The sequence below is a fragment of the Entelurus aequoreus genome, linkage group LG23 (genome assembly GCF_033978785.1).
Source record: "Entelurus aequoreus isolate RoL-2023_Sb linkage group LG23, RoL_Eaeq_v1.1, whole genome shotgun sequence".
Classification (NCBI taxonomy): Eukaryota; Metazoa; Chordata; class Actinopteri; order Syngnathiformes; family Syngnathidae; genus Entelurus; species Entelurus aequoreus.
This window is the reverse complement of record NC_084753.1, coordinates 4,253,253-4,272,202: the sequence shown is the minus strand read 5'-3', so window position 1 is coordinate 4,272,202 and position 18,950 is coordinate 4,253,253. Positions and strand designations below refer to the sequence as shown.

Here is an 18,950-nt window from a genome sequence, read left to right as displayed (position 1 = left end):
AACACAACAGGTCAAATGCTGGTCGCAGTGACAAAGTGTCCTGGACATAAATACACAGAGAAGGGATGACATGGGCAAATAAACTGAATCCAGCATCCCTGACTAACTACCCAACCAACAGTTGTCAAAGTAACCTCCTGACAAAATAAATAAATAGACCAACAATAAACGTCTACTACAGAGAAAAGCCTATATCACACTTAACCCGACATTCACATACAAAAGATGAACTACTGCCACAGGAGTAACTGAGTACAGGAAATAACGGGACACATAAGCTGTGGTGATTTTTTTTTGAGAAGCAATTTTTATTTGCTATGCAAAGTACCAGAAATACAGTATGTCATTATACTGTATGTCACTAATAACTAGGGGTGTGGGAAAAAATCGATTCGGATTCGAATCGCGATTCTCACGTTGTGTGATTCAGAATCGATTCTCATTTTTTAAAAATCAATTTTTTGGGGGGGATTTTTAAAAAAAAATTATAATTATACTTTATTTTTTTAATGCTTACTTAAAGGCGTACTGAAATGAATTTTTTTTATTTAAACGGGGATAGCAGATCCATTCTATGTGTCATACTTGATCATTTTGCGATATTGCCACAACGACGATAAAGGTGGCAACTTTTGGTCACTGATAAAAAAAAAGCCTTGCCTATACCGGAAGTAGCGTGACGTCACCGGAGGAAGGACTCCTCACATTTCCCCATTGTTTACAATGCAGCGAGAGAGATTCGGACCGATAAAGCGACGATTACCCCATTAATTTGAGTGAGGATGAAAGATTTGTGGATGAGGAAAGTGAGAGTGAAGGACTACAGTGTAGTGCAGGACGTATCTTTTTTCGCTCTGACCGTAACTTACACTACCGTTCAAAAGTTTGGGGTCACCCAAACAATTTTGTGGAATAGCCTTCATTTCTAACAACAAGAATAGACTGTCGACTTTCAGATGAAAGTTCTCTTTTTCTGGCCATTTTGAGCGTTTAATTGACCCCACAAATGTGATGCTCCAGAAACTCAATCTGCTCAAAGGAAGGTCAGTTTTGTAGCTTCTGTAAGGAGCTAAACTGTTTTCAGATGTGTGAACATGATTGCACATGGGTTTTCTAATCATCAATTAGCCTTCTGAGCCAATGAGCAAACACATTGTACCATTAGAACACTGGAGTGATAGTTGCTGGAAATGGGCCTCTATACACCTATGTAGATATTGCACCAAAAAACAGACATTTGCAGCCAGAATAGTCATTTACCACATTAGCAATGTATAGAGTGTATTTCTTTAAAGTTAAGACTAGTTTAAAGTTATCTTCATTGAAAAGTACAGTGCTTTTCCTTCAAAAATAAGGACATTTCAATGTGACCCCAAACTTTTGAACGGTAGTGTAGGTACAAGGGTTCATTGGATTCCACACTTTCTCCTTTTTCTATTGTGGATCACGGATTTGTATTTTAAACCACCTCGGATACTATATCCGAGGTGAAAATGAGAGTCGAGAACGCGAAATGGAAATTCACAGTGACTTTTATCTCCACGACAATACATCAGCGAAGCTCTTTAGCTACTGAGCTATCGTGATAGCATTGGGCTCAAATGCAGATAGAAACAAAATAAATAAATCCCTGACTGGAAGGATAGCCAGAAGATCAACAATACTATTAAACCATGGACATGTAAATACACGGTTAATAATTCCCAGCTTGGCGAAGCTTAACAATGCTGTTGCTAACGATGCCATTGAAGCTAACTTAGCAACAGGACCTCACAGAGCTATGATAAAAACATTAGCGCTCCACCTACGCCAGCCAGCCCTCATCTGCTCATCAACACCCATGCTCACCTGCGTTCCAGCGATCGACGGAAGGACGAAGGACTTCACCCGATCATCCGTGCGGTCGGCGGCTAGCGGCGGCTAGCGCGTCTGCTATCCAATTAAAAGTCCTCCTGGTTGTGTTGCTACAGCCAGCCGCTAATACAACGATCCCACCTACAACTTTCTTCTTTGCAGTCTTCATTGTTCATTAAACAAATTGCAAAAGATTCACCAACACAGATGTCCAGAATGCTGTGGAATTTTGAGATGAAAACAGAGCTTTTTTGTATTGGATTCAATGGGGTACCAATACTTCCGTTTCAACGATTGACGTCACGCGCATACGTCATCATATATAGACGTTTTCAACCGGAAGTTTAGCGGGAAATTTAAAATTGCACTTTATAAGTTAACCCGGCCGTATTGGCATGTGTTGCAATGTTAAGATGTCATCATTGATATATAAACTATCAGACTGCGTGGTCGGTAGTAGTGGCTTTCAGTAGGCCTTTAATGGGGACATCGCTCTGTTTACACAGTCACCTTTAGGGGACCTCTGACGGTATGGGGACAAAAAAACAGGTCCCCTAAAGGGAAACCTTTTTAAATGATAGTCAGCTCCATTCTGAAGATGCCTAAGTGATTTTTAAGCTTCGGCCCATAAAACATGTTTACTGAAAAGTAAACATGTTTAACATCTAATTTGAACTTTTTTTCACGTACAAATTTGTGTGAATTATGCAAAATGATTTAAATTTGGTCCCCATGAACCATATTAACTCTTTTTCCCCCAGGGTCCCCAGTAAGAATGATCAGCACATTACTACATCAATCCAGAGATTTAAAAACGTGTATGAGCTAACTGGGCAGTGGCCATTTTGCACCATTTTTTTTTTAATGCCTCCACAACCTGTAGAAAGGGTGGTCCCCACAAGTGATGATCAAAATCTTGGTCCCCATTCCAAATGATAACCAGTGTGTGTGTGTGTGTGTGTGTGTGTGTGTGTGTGTGTGTGTGTGTGTGTGTGTGTGTGTGTGTGTGTGTGTGTGGGTGTGTTTAGCATGCTTAGCCATTCATTTTCATCTAGGTAGGATCCAGTGATAATGCTACTTGAAATAAACTTAGTTTATTTTCTGCCATAGTGGTGAGGATTAGTTAAGTGACTTCAAAGTGTTTTTGCATTGTGGATAGCCGATTGCTCCCAAATTCACTCATCTATTGTTCACTAACTTTGAGCCATCCATCTAGTCCTGTGTCTTTGCTACATCCCTCCAGGTCACTTCTGTGTGTGTGTGTGTGTGTGTGTGTGTGTGTGTGTGTGTGTGTGTGTGTGTGTGTGTGTGTGTGTGTGTGTGTGTGTGTGTGTGTGTGTGTGTGTGTGTGTGTGTGTGTGTGTGTGTGTGTGTGTGTGTGTGTGTGTGTGTGTGTGTGTGTGTGTGTGTGTGTGTGTGTGTGTGTGTGTGTGTGTGTGTGTGTGTGTGTGTGTGTGTGTGTGTGTGTGTGTGTGTGTGTGTGTGTGTGTGTGTGTGTGTGTGTGTGTGTGTGTGTGTGTGTGTAAACAGTATTTGTGCATGAGCGGTAGGGAGGGAAAACTTGTTCGAGGTGAAACCGTTTGGCACCACCTGCTGTTTTGCATCTATAAATATCTCCATTCATCTAGATGTAAGACAACTCGTTTTTCTTTCCAAGGGACAAAATGCAGTCTTACATCTGGTACAATGGTGTTTATTTTTTGTGAACCCTTTTAACACACTGTTGCGCCTCCTCTACAGTCCTCTGGCGCCCCCCAGGGGAACCACGCCTCTCTCTTTGAAAACCCCTGCTGTAATCCAGTTAACTAGTCCAGTGTCAATGCATCCTGTAGAAAAGTCTTAAGTAGCTAATTGTTGCTGTTTCCTCTGCTCGAACCCTTTTACATCTGTCATGTCCATTGTTCCTGGAACATAAGACAGCCTTCAGCCAGAGAGGAAGCAGATTGAAGAGTAAATGGAGCAATTATCAAGCACCCTCTGACAACCATTGTCCCTCAATGTCTTTTTACCCCCTGATTGCAGCTCTGCTTAACATTCTGCATGCAAGAGGCTTTAAGTGGATTGATTGATTGAGACTTTTATTAGTAGGTTGCACAGTGAAGTACATATTCCGTACAATTGACCACTAAATGGTAACACCCGAATAAGTTTTTCAACTTGTTTAAGTCGGGGTCCACTTAAATTGATTCATGATACAGATATATACTATCATATATACTATCATTGGGTGGCCACTTAAAACAAAACAATGTATTGTGTTTTAAGATTTAAAAAAATGACTACCGTATTTTCCGGACTATAAGGCGCACTTAAAACCTTGTTTTCCCCTCAAAACGCAACAGTGCACCTAATAACCCGGTAAGCCTAATGTATGGAATATTTCTGGTACATGGTGTAATGATAAGTGTGACCAGTAGATGGCAGTCAAACATAAGAGATACGTGGTGAGAGGTATGATGGCAATATCACTCAAGTAAACAACACCAACATTTTTATGTTCCATTGAATATATAGAACATTATGCATAATGCATATGTTCCTTTTGACTGTACTTGTACTGTAAATGAATAATGTATTTATACTATTCACATGTGAATAATGCTGTATAATAGACTGTATTTATATTATTCACATGTGAATAATGCTGTATAATAGACTGTATTTATACTATCCACATGTGAATAATGCTGTATAATAGACTGTATTTATATTATTCACATGTGAATAATGCTGTATAATAGACTGTATTTATGTTATTCACATGTGAATAATGCTGTATAATAGACTGTATTTATACTATCCACATGTGAATAATGCTGTATAATAGACTGTATTTATATTATTCACATGTGAATAATGCTGTATAATAGACTGTATTTATGTTATTCACATGTGAATAATGCTGTATAATAGACTGTATTTATGTTATTCACATGTGAATAATGCTGTATAATAGACTGTATTTATATTATTCACATGTGAATAATGCTGTATAATAGACTGTATTTATGTTATTCACATGTGAATAATGCTGTATAATAGACTGTATTTATGTTATTCACATGTGAACAATGCTGTATAATAGACTGTATTTATGTTATTCACATGTGAACAATGCTGTATAATAGACTGTATTTACGTTATTCACATGTGAATAATGCTGTATAATAGACTGTATTTATATTATTCACATGTGAATAATGCTGTATAATAGACTGTATTTATGTTATTCACATGTGAATAATGCTGCATAATAGACTGTATTTGTTATTCACATGTGAATAATGCTGTATAATAGACTGTATTTATGTTATTCACATGTGAATAATGCTGTATAATAGACTGTATTTATGTTATTCACATGTGAATAATGCTGTATAATAGACTGTATTTATGTTATTCACATGTGAATAATGCTGTATAATAGACTGTATTTATGTTATTCACATGTGAATAATGCTGTATAATAGACTGTATTTACGTTATTCACATGTGAATAATGCTGTATAATAGACTGTATTTATATTATTCACATGTGAATAATGCTGCATAATAGACTGTATTTTTGTTATTCACATGTGAATAATGCTGTATAATAGACTGCATTTATATTATTCACATGTGAATAATGCTGTATAATAGACTGTATTTATGTTATTCACGTGTGAATAATGCTGTATAATAGACTGTATTTGTTATTCACATGTGAATAATGCTGTATAATAGACTGTATTTATGTTATTCACATGTGAATAATGCTGTATAATAGACTGTATTTGTTATTCACATGTGAATAATGCTGCATAATAGACTGTATTTTTGTTATTCACATGTGAATAATGCTGTATAATAGACTGTATTTATGTTATTCACATGTGAATAATGCTGCATAATAGACTGTATTTTTGTTATTCACATGTGAATAATGCTGTATAATAGACTGTATTTACGTTATTCACATGTGAATAATGCTGTATAATAGACTGTATTTATATTATTCACATGTGAATAATGCTGTATAATAGACTGTATTTGTTATTCACATGTGAATAATGCTGCATAATAGACTGTATTTTTGTTTTTCACATGTGAATAATGCTGTATAATAGACTGTATTTATGTTATTCACATGTGAATAATGCTGCATAATAGACTGTATTCTTGTTATTCACATGTGAATAATTCTGTATAATAGACTGTATTTATGTTATTCACATGTGAATAATGCTGTATAATAGACTGTATTTATGTTATTCACATGTGAATAATGCTGTATAATAGACTGTATTTATGTTATTCACATGTGAATAATGCTGCATAATAGACTGTATTTTTGTTATTCACATGTGAATAATGCTGTATAATAGACTGTATTTATATTATTCACATGTGAATAATGCTGTATATTAGACTGTATTTATATTATTCACATGTAAAAAAATACCTAAGTGTTTATTGTCTATTGTGAGCGAACTGTAGTGCTGAATTTCCCCCAGGGATCAATAAAGTACTTTCTATTCTATTCTATTCTATTGTATTACACACCGCACTCAAAAATCTATCAAAATGTTTGAGTATGACTTTGGTAAGCTATGAAGCCGCACCGCTTGATGGATTGTCGGTGCATTAAACATATGAGTATTGTTATGGTGTGTGTGTATAAGGTAAGACATATTATCTGGCGTTTTGTTTTGCAATATTATGCAAAAGCAACTTTTCTTACCTTCTGGTTCCTGCTGATCTGTATTTGGGATCTGCATAAATCCTGAAAAATTGCGCGCGCCTGCCTTTGTAGTCCGTGAAACGACATAGTCGATACGCTTCTTCTTTTTCTCTATCTTCTTGTTATGGGACATTCATCCTTTGCTGTTGCCATTTCTAATATAAAGTAGTGTAAAGTTCTTACTTATATCTGTCAGTAAACTCGCCATGAAAGCGCTAAAACATACCGGTGTAGTGAGTTTACATTATTCACCCAAGGAACTTTAGTTATTAGAGTTCCGGAGTTCCAGTCGGACGGTTTTTCACGGGACACATTTCCGGCCTTGTTGTTGTTTCCAGATGAGGAGATGCTGCTCCGTTATTGATTGAAGTAAAGTGTGAATATCATTAAAACAGTTAGCGCCATCTTTTGACACTTCTTCCACTCCCGTCCTTGCACGCTACACCGCTACAACAAAGATGATGGGGAGAAGACTCTGCCGAAGGTGTGCCTCGTAAATAAGACCGCCCACAAAACGGCGCATCCGGAAGAGACTGTCAGAAAGCGGCTTGAAGATGATCTGTAAAACATCATCTATGCAACATTTTGACCAGAGAACCACCATTACATGTTATGTAGACCACAAGAAAGTGTGTTCCATTCAGGAAAAAAAAAAAAAACTCCTTTAATGCGCCTTATTATCTGGTGCGCCCTATGGTCCGGAAAATACGGTATATAATTGTACTACCTCACAATAGTCCACAGGAGGACATGGAAGAAAATGGGATTTGAGGGAGACCCTTATCTTAACTAGAAAAACATAAGGTGAAGCAGAGCAGGTGACTTTTTGCTTGTGGCTTATCTTCATGCTCACCTTTTGTGACATTGTACCCTCCATCAGGCCTCACAGGACAACACCTTTTCTCTGTTTCTCTATCTCAGTTTCCCCACTAGAGAGACTTAAGACTTAACCAAGTCTCTAAATAACGATTACTGCACACAGGCCCCATTTAATTAGCCTCCACGTCCAGTTGGGAAAAGGAGCAATGTTGTAAAGAATGACAGTTGTAAGTTAGCTAAATAGCCAAACTATATGGCCTGCCACCTCATTTCATATGGCCCATGAACGCCTGGAAATAATATGCTGCAATAATGTACCTAATATTTTCTTTCTAAATGTATTCGTTCTTTCCATTTTGACGGAAAAAAAATATATGTATTGCATGAAATTGCATACCTTTTCAACTTTTAATAGTATTCAATATTGAAACAAATATTATATTATCATACTTTCCAAACAATTTTTGGTCAAAATAATATAAAAATCAAAATAGATTTTATAGTAAAATTTACAGTGTTTTTTTTTACAGCATATTACTGTAAATTGAAAAAAATTAAAAACAATTTACGGTAAAATTCTGTCAACTGAGCTGCCATTTTTTTTTACCAAATCAATCAATCAAAGTTTATATATATAAATAAATAAATGATAAATTGGTTATACTTGTATAGCGCTTTTCTACCTTCAAGGTACTCAAAGCGCTTTGACAGTATTTCCACATTCACCCATTCACACACACATTCACACACTGATGGCGGGAGCTGCCATGCAAGGCGCTAACCAGCACCCATCAGGAGCAAGGGTGAAGTGTCTTGCCCAAGGACACAACGGACGTGACTAGGATGGTAGAAGGTGGGGATTGAACCCCAGTAACCAGCAACCCTCCGATTGCTGGCACGGCCACTCTAACAACTTCGCCACGCCGCCCATATATATATATATGTATATATGTGTATATATATATATATATGTATATATATCGTCAGGCTCAAACACTGATGACACCTATTAAACAAGACAAGAGGCAAGAATCAAACAGAGACAGAATTAAATTTGGACTCAATATATTGAGGAGAGTCGCCGTTGACCTGTAACCTCTTACAGTGTCTCAGCACGCTCTGCCAAAAGATTGCACTCCTTCTTTATTTTACTTTCTCCCCCCACCAGACCACAGTTGCTTCCAGAGGGAAGTGGGTCGTAAACAGCGTTGCCTTTGGTTACCGAACAGTTTAAAAGAAGAGGTCGTAAAATAGTTCAAAAAGAGTTCCATAAAATAGTTCAAAGAGAGTTTGTAAAATACTTCAAAAAGAGTTCGTCTGGAAATTGGGCAGTTCCTGTCATCTCTCCGCTTTGAAGTCACAGTGGAGTTTTACGAGCATTCTTCCTCTTAGTTGGCCTCAAAGACAGCCCCTGTCCTTTTGCCTGGAACTCATTTCAACACAAAGTTTTTTGTGATAACTTACAAACAATTATTCTAACATATATAGCTCTTAATCACAAGTGCCTTGAAGGTTTAAAAGAAAACGTAAAATCTACGATTGTTGTTTTACTGTAAATGGAAAAACGGTACCACCTTTTGTTTTCCAGGAAACAAATGTCAGCTCAGTTGCCAGAATTTAAAAAAACAATGGTACTGTTTATCCACAGTAATTTGTTGAAAAAACACTGTACATTTTACAGTAAAATTCTGGCTACAAAGCTGCCATTTGTTTCCTGCAAAAAAAACAGTGTTACTGTTTTTCCATTTACCAGAATATGTTATTAAAAAAAACACTATATTTTACAGTAATATTCTGGTGCCAGTTTTTTAATCTAAAATCTACAGATTTTTTTTTTACAGTGGATGTAGAAAAATATACATAAAAGTCAAATGTAAATTCATACATTATTCGCTGTTACAAGCGGCTCTCTGGGGGGAAGCCATAATTGTGATGTGGCCCTCAATGAAAATAAGTTGGACACTTCTGTAATAGAGGAACAGCCCTTATGATTCACTCTGTGGGTTTATAATATTTGGCGACTTTATTTTGCTACATGAGAGAGTCGAAATATTAGCGACAGCTCTTGAATCAGTACCTCTGTCTGTGTCAAAATTGACTGATGCCCCAAATTCTTCAAGCATCTTGATGCTCTTTGATGGGTACCAAAACTCGGTTCCACGTAAACTGTAGTAACCCGACTTTCTGGCCAAGTAAGACCAATAATAACCACAATTATTATTATCGGTATTGAAATCACGATGATTAATCAAGATTATTCATTATGTTAGGTAAAACAGTGTTGGGCGGGTGTCAACATGTCGTCATGTAATTTGTAATAAAATAGGCTAAATAAACGCTATCCATATATTTAAAGACAATTTTTTGTTTTTGTTCATTATTAGTGTTACCATGTTTGATTGATTGATTGAGACTTTTATTAGTAGGTTGCACAGTGAAGTACATATTCCGTACAATTGACCACTAAATGGTAACACCCGAATAAGTTTTTCAACTTGTTTAAGTCGGGGTCCACTTAAATTGATTCATGATACAGATATATACAATCAGATATATACTATCCTCATAATACAGTCATCACACAAGATAATCACATTGAATCATTTACATCATTTACAATATGTCATTATCATTACGTGATGCATTTAGCTCTATCTCTTTTTTGGCCACCCCCGCTTGAACCAATTACACATTGGATTGTTTGTAATGTAAGGCTGCATCCAACGATGATTTCAGTAGTCGACTAGCCTGCGGTTATATTTTCGATGGATCGACAAGTCAAACGATTACTGCTTATGATCCTAGTTTGATGTTGCGTTTGCAATTTGATTTGAACTACAAAGCTACGAACAATGGGAGACCGGGCTTTCTGCTCCGCCGCTCCCAGTCTGTGGAACGCTCTCCCTGACCACCTGAGGGCACCACAGACTGTGGATACTTTTAAAAAAGGCTTAAAAACCTTTCTTTTTTAAAAAAGCCTTTTTTTTTTAGATATATGCATACTAGTTTTTATTATTTTTTTATTATCTTTTTATTTTTATTTTTTTAATACACTGTAGCACTTTGAGGTTGTTTACTCAATGTAAAGTGCTTTTTACAAATAAAATATATTATTATTATTATTATTATTATTATTTTGAACTCATTTTCAAAGCCTATTATAATTATAGCAAAGGAAAAATAAATCCCCGAGAAACAATTTGTTTTCTTTATTCCCGCAAAGCACATAATCACAATGAAGAATAAACCCTGCGGCCTCTGGCGTGGGCGGAGGCAGCTTCACGGGGCTTCAAGACAAACCGCCGTTGTTTTCCTGTTGCCGCGGGCTATGGAAGTACTTGATTTGGTATGCAGCGCGGCCTGCTTTTTAAATGTTAATATCGCTGACAATCGCCCTCACTTAATCAGGATGATCCTGATTGCAGTTTAATAAATTGTGCGGCCCTGACCAGACCTTATTTGGGATCTAAAATAATGTGGACTTGGCTACAAATGCTTGAATGTAATATTGTGCAAGTAACATCTTTTAAGTAATAGGAGTGTGACAATTAACAGTATTAATGATAGCCACGGTAAAACTCCCGACAGTGAGTGTTACCTTTTTAATATAAAATTGTGGGAAAACCTTCCTTGCTAACTGCACTTTGATAAATTTACGGACGGACTGCCGCAAGCTTTCTAGTTTGCATGCTAACATGAAAACAAAATACATTAACGTTTTTCCCCATTAAGGAATGTGACACCCCAATCTAAAACTTAAATAAACAAATTGCTGTCTGAGCAGCTAAGCTATTCAATTGTGCACATTGAACCTACAAGCTGTGCTCGCTTAGAACAGAGCAGGGTTGTAACGATAAACGGTATAATGATAAACCTTAATATCAGCGCTTATACTAAGATTGTTGTAAAACTGAATGATAACACTGATAAACTTAAGGACGGGTGACACTGCTTTTTACTAGAGAAAGCTAGTTAGCTCTAGCTATCTTATATGCTGACATAAAAACAAGAGACATGAACATCTTTCCCCATTAAGAAACAACACATATCAATCTAAACCTCAATAAACAAATTGCTGTCTGAGCAACTAAGCTATTCAATTGTGCACATTGAACCTACAAGCTGTGCTCACTAAGAACAGAGCAGGGATATAACGATAAACCGCGGTAAGACTTGTCACTGTTAATGCTACCCTCCATCCATCCATTTTCTACCGCTGATAAACTCATGGACAGGTAACATTGTTTATTGACTAGAGAAACAAGCTTACATGCTAACATAAAAACATGAGATATTCACGTCTTTCTTCATTAAGAAACAACATATCCCAATATAAACTTAAACACATTGCTGTCTGAGCAACTAAGATACACTATATTGCCAAATGTATTTGGCCACCCATCCAAATGATCAGAATTATGGTGTGGGGTTGTTTTTCAGGAGCTGGGCTTGGCCCCTTAGTTCCAGTGAAAGGAACTTTGAATGCTCCAGGAGACCAAAACATTTTGGACAATTCCATGCTCCCAACCTTGTGGGAACAGTTTGGAGAGGGCCCCTTCCTCTTCCAACATGACAAGGTCCATAAAGACATGGATGACAGAGTCTGCTGTGGATGAACTTGACTGGCCTGCACAGAGTCTTGACCTGAACCCGATAGAACATCTTTGGGATGAATTAGAACGGAGACTGAGAGCCAGGCTTTCTCCACCAACATCAGTGTGTGACCTCACCAATGCGCTTTTGGAAGAATGGTGGAAAATTCCTATAAACACACTCTGCAACCTTGTGGACAGCCTTCCCAGAAGAGTTGAAGCTGTAATAGGTGGACCCACATCATATTGAACCCTATGGGTTAGGAATGGGACGGCACTTTAAGTTCATATGTGAGTCAAGGCAGGTGGCCAAATACTTTTGGCAATATAGTTTATATAACCTACAAGCTGTGCTCTCATATGACAACAGGAAGTGAATTTGTGTGACGTCACATAAACCAGATGTGACATCCCTGGCACACGTATATTTTCTTTATCATTTAAAAAAACCACAAACTTTTACAAAATAAAACAGAAGAAAATAAACATATTTAAACGTTGAATTAAAAATAAGTAAGCCACAACAATATTAATATGGAACATAGTTTTTCTGCGGAGAAAATCTATTGTGTTGCTATTTATTAATTGTACTGTATTTAATTTTGAGTACTTTTTGAGCACATTCAACAATACTGTGATAATAACAACTTTGACAATTTGGGTAACAATGACCGTCATAAGAAATGTACATATCGTTGCATACCTAGAACAGAGTGATCGTTCTAATAGGAGGCGTAGGTGTTTTCACGGTGCGTTCAAGGACCGCTGAACAAGGTGGGATGCCACAACGCCCGCAGAAAAATGTTTTTTGTTATGCACATTTTAAAGCGCTACCATACAAACCAATATTTAACAATACAAACTTTACCATTAAGACAGATAAAATACAATCAGTGAAGTATCAGTAACACAAAACATGCAAAATAGTAAGTTTTCTAACAGTTATTTTTGTTACTTGGTCACAAGATTTCAGTATTTATAGAAGTACTTTTTGAGCACATTCAGCAATACAGCTATAATTAGACTTAGACTACCTTTTTATTGTCAATCAAATTTGAACTTTACAGCACAGATAAGAACGAAATTTCGCTACATAAACTCATGGTAGTGCAGGATAAAAAAAAGCAATAAGGTGCATATATAAATAAATAAATATATATAAATAATATATATATAATATATATATATAAAATAAATAAATATATATAAATAAATAAATAGATTACTGTACAGATAAATATATTGCACTTTTTCACATGCGTCCACGTTTATGGATGTATGTTATATTGTCTTTTTTTATTCCAGCGAGTTAATCCATTTTGGGGGGAGTTGAGGGGATAATTGAATTATGATGCGTTTAAGAGTCTTACGGCCTGAGGGAAGAAGCTGTTACAGAACCTGGAGGTTCTGCTTCGGAGGCTGCGGAACCTCTTCCTAGAGTCCAGCAGTGTTATAACATGATATGAACATTTTATATCGTTACATCCCTAGCAGGTAATGTAGCATCCCGACAGAGGCATTCTGATTTTCTCGAAATTTCTAAACATCAACATAACACAAAAAAGGCATTTTTTTTGTTTTTGTTTTTTTGCATATTCCCTGTTTTGTGTTGCTGTGATACTTATGACAATTTGTTTTGAATTTTAAAATAACTATTTAAATCACTATTATGTGCAATTTGCAAGTCGCATAATTCCGTAAAAATAAAAAGACATTGTTTTGTAACCATTGTCTAGCATTTTTTTAAGAATACCTGCTTGGGGACCATTTCAAAGGTGCAAATTTGACACCAATATCTGTTCAAATCCACAATCATAATCAGCGTTTCTCAGCAGAGCACAAGAATCCTACTCAGCAGTACAACAACATGAACCGCTTTAACTAATCAATGCATATTAAACCGGATCAATGCTCTATTGCTCATTGCCTTCCTCATACATATCCTCTGCACAGATGTCCTTTTTACAGCGGACGCTTAAATGTTTAGGAATATTAAACTAAGTGCAGAGGAAAGGCTCCTCTGAGGGGAGGAGAATGTAACCTCTATTTGAAGGTGACCAGGAGCAGAGCAGCCCACTGAGGCCCCCTTGTGGCTACTTAAGCCCACACCACCTAAAACAGAGACTGCTTTACCGTCAATCATATTTAAGTAATCAGTGAATAGATTTTGTTTTACTCAACTAAAAATAAGATACAAATTAGTCTATGGTAATATAAAAAATGGCATCTTGAAACCACCTTGTCTCTAGGTTTACCTGCAAAGCATCTCAATTAGAAAATAGACATTCTCTCTATAATGGATCAATTACCGTATGTTAGAATACTTTGCAAACTACTAATAAATCAACAATGCATAACACACTCGTATACTCGAGGTACAGCTCAATAAATTGAAGTGTCATGTGTCATCAAGTTATTTTACTTCATTTAGACCAGGGGTGTCAAAGTCATTTTAGCTCAGGGGCCGCACGGAGGAAAATGTGTGCACACACGGGCCGGACTATTAAAATCATGGCATTGAAACTAAAAAATAAAGACAACTTCAGATTGTTTTCTTTCTCTTACTTTGGCCAAAAATATTACAATAAAAATAGAGAAATAAATACCAGCAGCGGTAAAGTTTAGATCCATGAAGGAAAGAAGAAAGTGAATGAATGTTTATAACTGACATTTATTTATGCATAAAAATGTATTTTCTTTTGTATTATTTTTTTTAATGAATTAACGTTTATGACATCCTTTTTCCAAAACACAATATAGAATGTGAGATATAACAGGATCATGCATGCATTTATCATTTGGGGCGGAATAGCTCGGTTGGTAGAGTGGCCGTGCCAGCAACTTGAGGGTTCCAGGTCCAATCCCCGCTTCCGCCATCCTAGTCACTGCCGTTGTGTCCTTGGGCAAGACACTTTACCCACCCGCTCCCAGTGCCACCCACACTGGTTTAAATGTAATTTAGATATTTGGTTTCACTATGTAAAAGTGCTTTGAGTCACTAGAGAAAAATATATATGCATATGTATGGCTTTGTGCATGTGTGTGGATATATACATATATATAGATACATATATTCTTTTTAATCTTTCAGTGTTTACCATAAACTGCCAAGATACCTGTGGCGGAGGGGGCGTGGCTATGGGCGTGGTCACCATGACATCATCGAGTAATTTGCATAATTTACTACAATGATATGATTTTCCTCTAAAAAGGCTAAAAAAATTATACTTACTAATAACAGTTTTGTTTTAAACGTCCATCCATCCATCCATCCATTTTACAATATAATTACAAAACTTTATGTACATATTTATATACAGATTTGAACAATAAGTTATTCACTGAAATATATTTATTAATTGTGGTTCTTACAAAAAATATATCTTATAAAATATAAAAGCTAAAATGTCTCTTAAAGCTCTGCCCCTTTAATTAGTGCATACTAAATAATTTAACTTTAGCCTACTACTACAACCATATTATTTACCAGCAACATAAAGTGAAACAGAGGCAGAGGTGTCCTGCCACAGTCAGTAACAAATAAACAGAAAACAGTAGTGGTCAAATACAAATAAGGCAACAAGAGAAGTATCCTACACTTCTCTTTTGTAAGGTAAATCCGAACAGCCTATATGGGCATCTACATCAACTATATGATTTGCCTGAGAAGCTGGACAGGACAAAAAAAAAAAAAAAAAAAAATATTTTTAATTTTTTTAATTTGTGGCGGACGTAATTCTTTCATGACGGGCCACCACAAATAAATGAATGTGTGGGAAACACTGTCTTTATCTTTTTTTACTATTTATATTACTAAATTACTGTGTATGCACCTTAGGGGATCTGCTCCAATTTCGTTGTTCTTTGAACCTGTTCACTGTAATAAGGACAATAAAACTCTATTCTATTCTATTCTATTCTAGAGAAAAGGGCCATATAAATATAATTTACACTAATTCACAGTTGTTTTCAAAACAGTTACAAAAAAGACCCCAAAAATGTACTGTGGGACCCCATTTTTTTATGACTTGATGGGGTCCCTGGCACCCCAATTTGAAAATTCCTAGCGTCAACATTGATGGAGTACTGGTGCGTGCAAAACAGCAGCTGTGGCCTGCGGGCCGGTTCTAATACTCATCAAATATCATCCCGGGGGCCATAGATCATTCATTCGCGGGCCGGATCTGCCATGCATGCCTTGACTTTGACACTCCTGATTTAGTCAAACAAATTAAGGGCTCATTGTCTGATTTCCTCAGCTGCACATGGGCGGAAGACTGAGATAGGCTCCAGCACCCCCTGCACCCCCATAAGGGACAAGCGGTAGAAAATGGATGGATGGATAGATGTCTGATTTTCTTTGCATTGTGTGTCTGAGCTGTAACTGTGACAACTTCATTTTTTTTTGGTCGAAACACCTACCATGGTTCCATACATCCATCCATCTTCTTCCGCTTATCCAAGGTTGAGTCGCGGGGGCAGCAGCCTAAGCAGGGAAGCCCAGACTTCCCTCTCCCCAGCCACTTCGATCCCGGGGCGTTCCCAGGCCAGCCGGGAGACATAGTCTTCCCAACTCCAAGGTTTCTCATAGTCATTCACATTGACATCCCACTGGGTTGTGAGATTGTCCTTGCCCTTATGTGGGCTCTGAACCGAGGATGTCGTTGTGGCTTGTGCAGCCCTTTGAGACACTTGTGATTTAGGGCTATATGAATAAACATTGATTGATTGATTGATTGAACGTGTCCTGTGTCTTCCCCGTGGCCTCCTGCCGGTCGGACGTGCCCTAAACACCTCCCTAGGGAGGCGTTTGGGTGGCATCCTGACCAGATGCCCGAACCACCTCATCTGGCTTCTCTCCATGTGGAGGAGCAGCGGCTTTACTCTGAGCTCCTGATGGATGACGGAGCTTCTCACCCTATCTCTAAGGGAGAGCCCCGCCACCCGGCGGAGGAAACTCATTTGGGCCGCTTGTACCCGTGATCTTGTCCTTTCGGTCATAACCCAAAGCTCATGACCATAGGTGAGGATGGGAACGTAGATCGACCGGTAAATTGAGAGCTTTGCCTTCCGGCTCAGCTCCTTCTTCACAACAACGGATCGATACAGCGTCCGCATTACTGAAGACGCCGCACCGATCCGCCTGTCGATCTCGCGATCCACTCTTCCCTCACTCGTGAACAAGACTCCGAGGTATTTGAACGCCACTTGGGGCATGATCTCCTCCTACCACGGTTCATAAAACATAATTTTTTTTGATTACCTAATTAGCACAGCAAACTTGGCAAAGCATACCAGTAGGTCGTGTAGTAGCAGTAAAATAGTTGTTAGATTGTTGCGTAGATGCCAAGTTAGTTGTGTTATTAGTGGTTAAGATCACCACATTGTCTTGTTCTCCAAACGTGGACATATGTCTTACAAAGGACGGTATTGTCTACAGATGTTCTCATTAATCCAGGTCATTGTATTCTCAGGTATCAATAGATTGCACCTTGACTGTTCCGTTTGTCTTGGAAGACGTTTGGCCTTACATCATTCATCAGTTCATGCTCATAATCTTACATAAGGCAGACCTCGTCTAAATGCTGGTGGCGAAGCTCCAATTATTTATACTTTAACACAAGGCGGCGTGCTGAGGCAAGGACGGTTGCACCCTATTAGGAGTAAAAAAGCAACTGTTATGAAGCAAAGGAATTTTTAACCAACACAACATTCCAGGGCACTTCAAACCAGGCAACACCCGGAGACAGTGGCCAGTGCACCCCAAAGACAGGACAAAAAAGTATCTGGTGTATGCTGTGCAATGCAGTGACGAATGCACCAATTCATACAACAATGATGGAATCACCAGACTTAAAGATGTTCATTCAGTTGTTTAATTTTATAAAAAAGATAATCAACATAACATAAAACTAGAGATGTCCGATAATATCGGCAGTCCGATATTATCGGCCGATAAATGCTTTAAAATGTAATATCGGAAATTATCGGTATCGGTTTCAAAATTATCGGTATCGGTTTCAAAAAGAAAAATGTATGACTTTTTAAAACGCCGCTGTGTACACGGACGTAGGGAGAAGTACAGAGCGCCAATAAACCTTAAAGGCACTGCCTTTGTGTGCCGGCCCAGTCAAATCTATGGCTTTTCACACACACAAGTGAATGCAAGGCATACTTGGTCAACAGCCATACAGGTCACACTGAAGGTAGCCGTATAAACAACTTTAACACTGTTACAAATATGCGCCGTCATTTTTAGCCGCTTGTAAGTGCCGTACAACAGTGTTTTTCAACCTTTTTCGAGCCAAGGCACATTTTTTTCATTGGAAAAATCCCGAGGCACACCACTAGCGAAAAAAAAATGAAACTCAGCAGCTGATATTGACAGTAAAAAGTAGTTCTCGCAATTGTTGGATATACATTCAAACCATAACCAAGCATGCAATACTATAGCTCGTCTCTAAGTTAGTGTACTGTCACCACCTGTCACATCACGCCGTGACTTATTTTGAGTTTTTTGCTGTTTTCCTGTGTGTAGTGTTTGCTATTTTGTTGATTGTCATGTCATGTACGGGTGTACTTTGTGGACGCCGTCTGCTGCTCCACACGCTGTAAGTCTTTGCGGTCGTCCAGCATTCTGTTTTTGTTTACTTTGCAGCCAGTTCAGTTTTAGTTTGGTTTTGCATAGCCTTCCCTAAGCTTCAATGCCTTTTCTTAGCGGCACTCGCCTTTTGTTTATTTTTGGTTTAAGCATTAGACACCTTTTTACCTGCTCACTGCCTCCCGCTGTCGTCTGCATATTGTGACCACGACAAAACATGTTCCTGACATCCACAAAGCAATTAGCTACCTGCTGCCACCTACTGATATGGAAGAGTATTACACGGTTACTCTGCCGCGTTCTAGACATCACAGGCACTCAACAACGGCACATTATTTATAATTACTGGTGTGCAAAAAAA

At 37.7% G+C, this 18,950-nt stretch overlaps 1 protein-coding gene across 1 annotated transcript in view; it reads left to right on the top strand.

The window, feature by feature from the left end:
- The window catches only part of lpgat1 (lysophosphatidylglycerol acyltransferase 1), a 126,880-nt gene that overhangs the window by 94,246 nt on the left and 13,684 nt on the right, over positions 1-18,950 (top strand). The window lies entirely within an intron of this gene.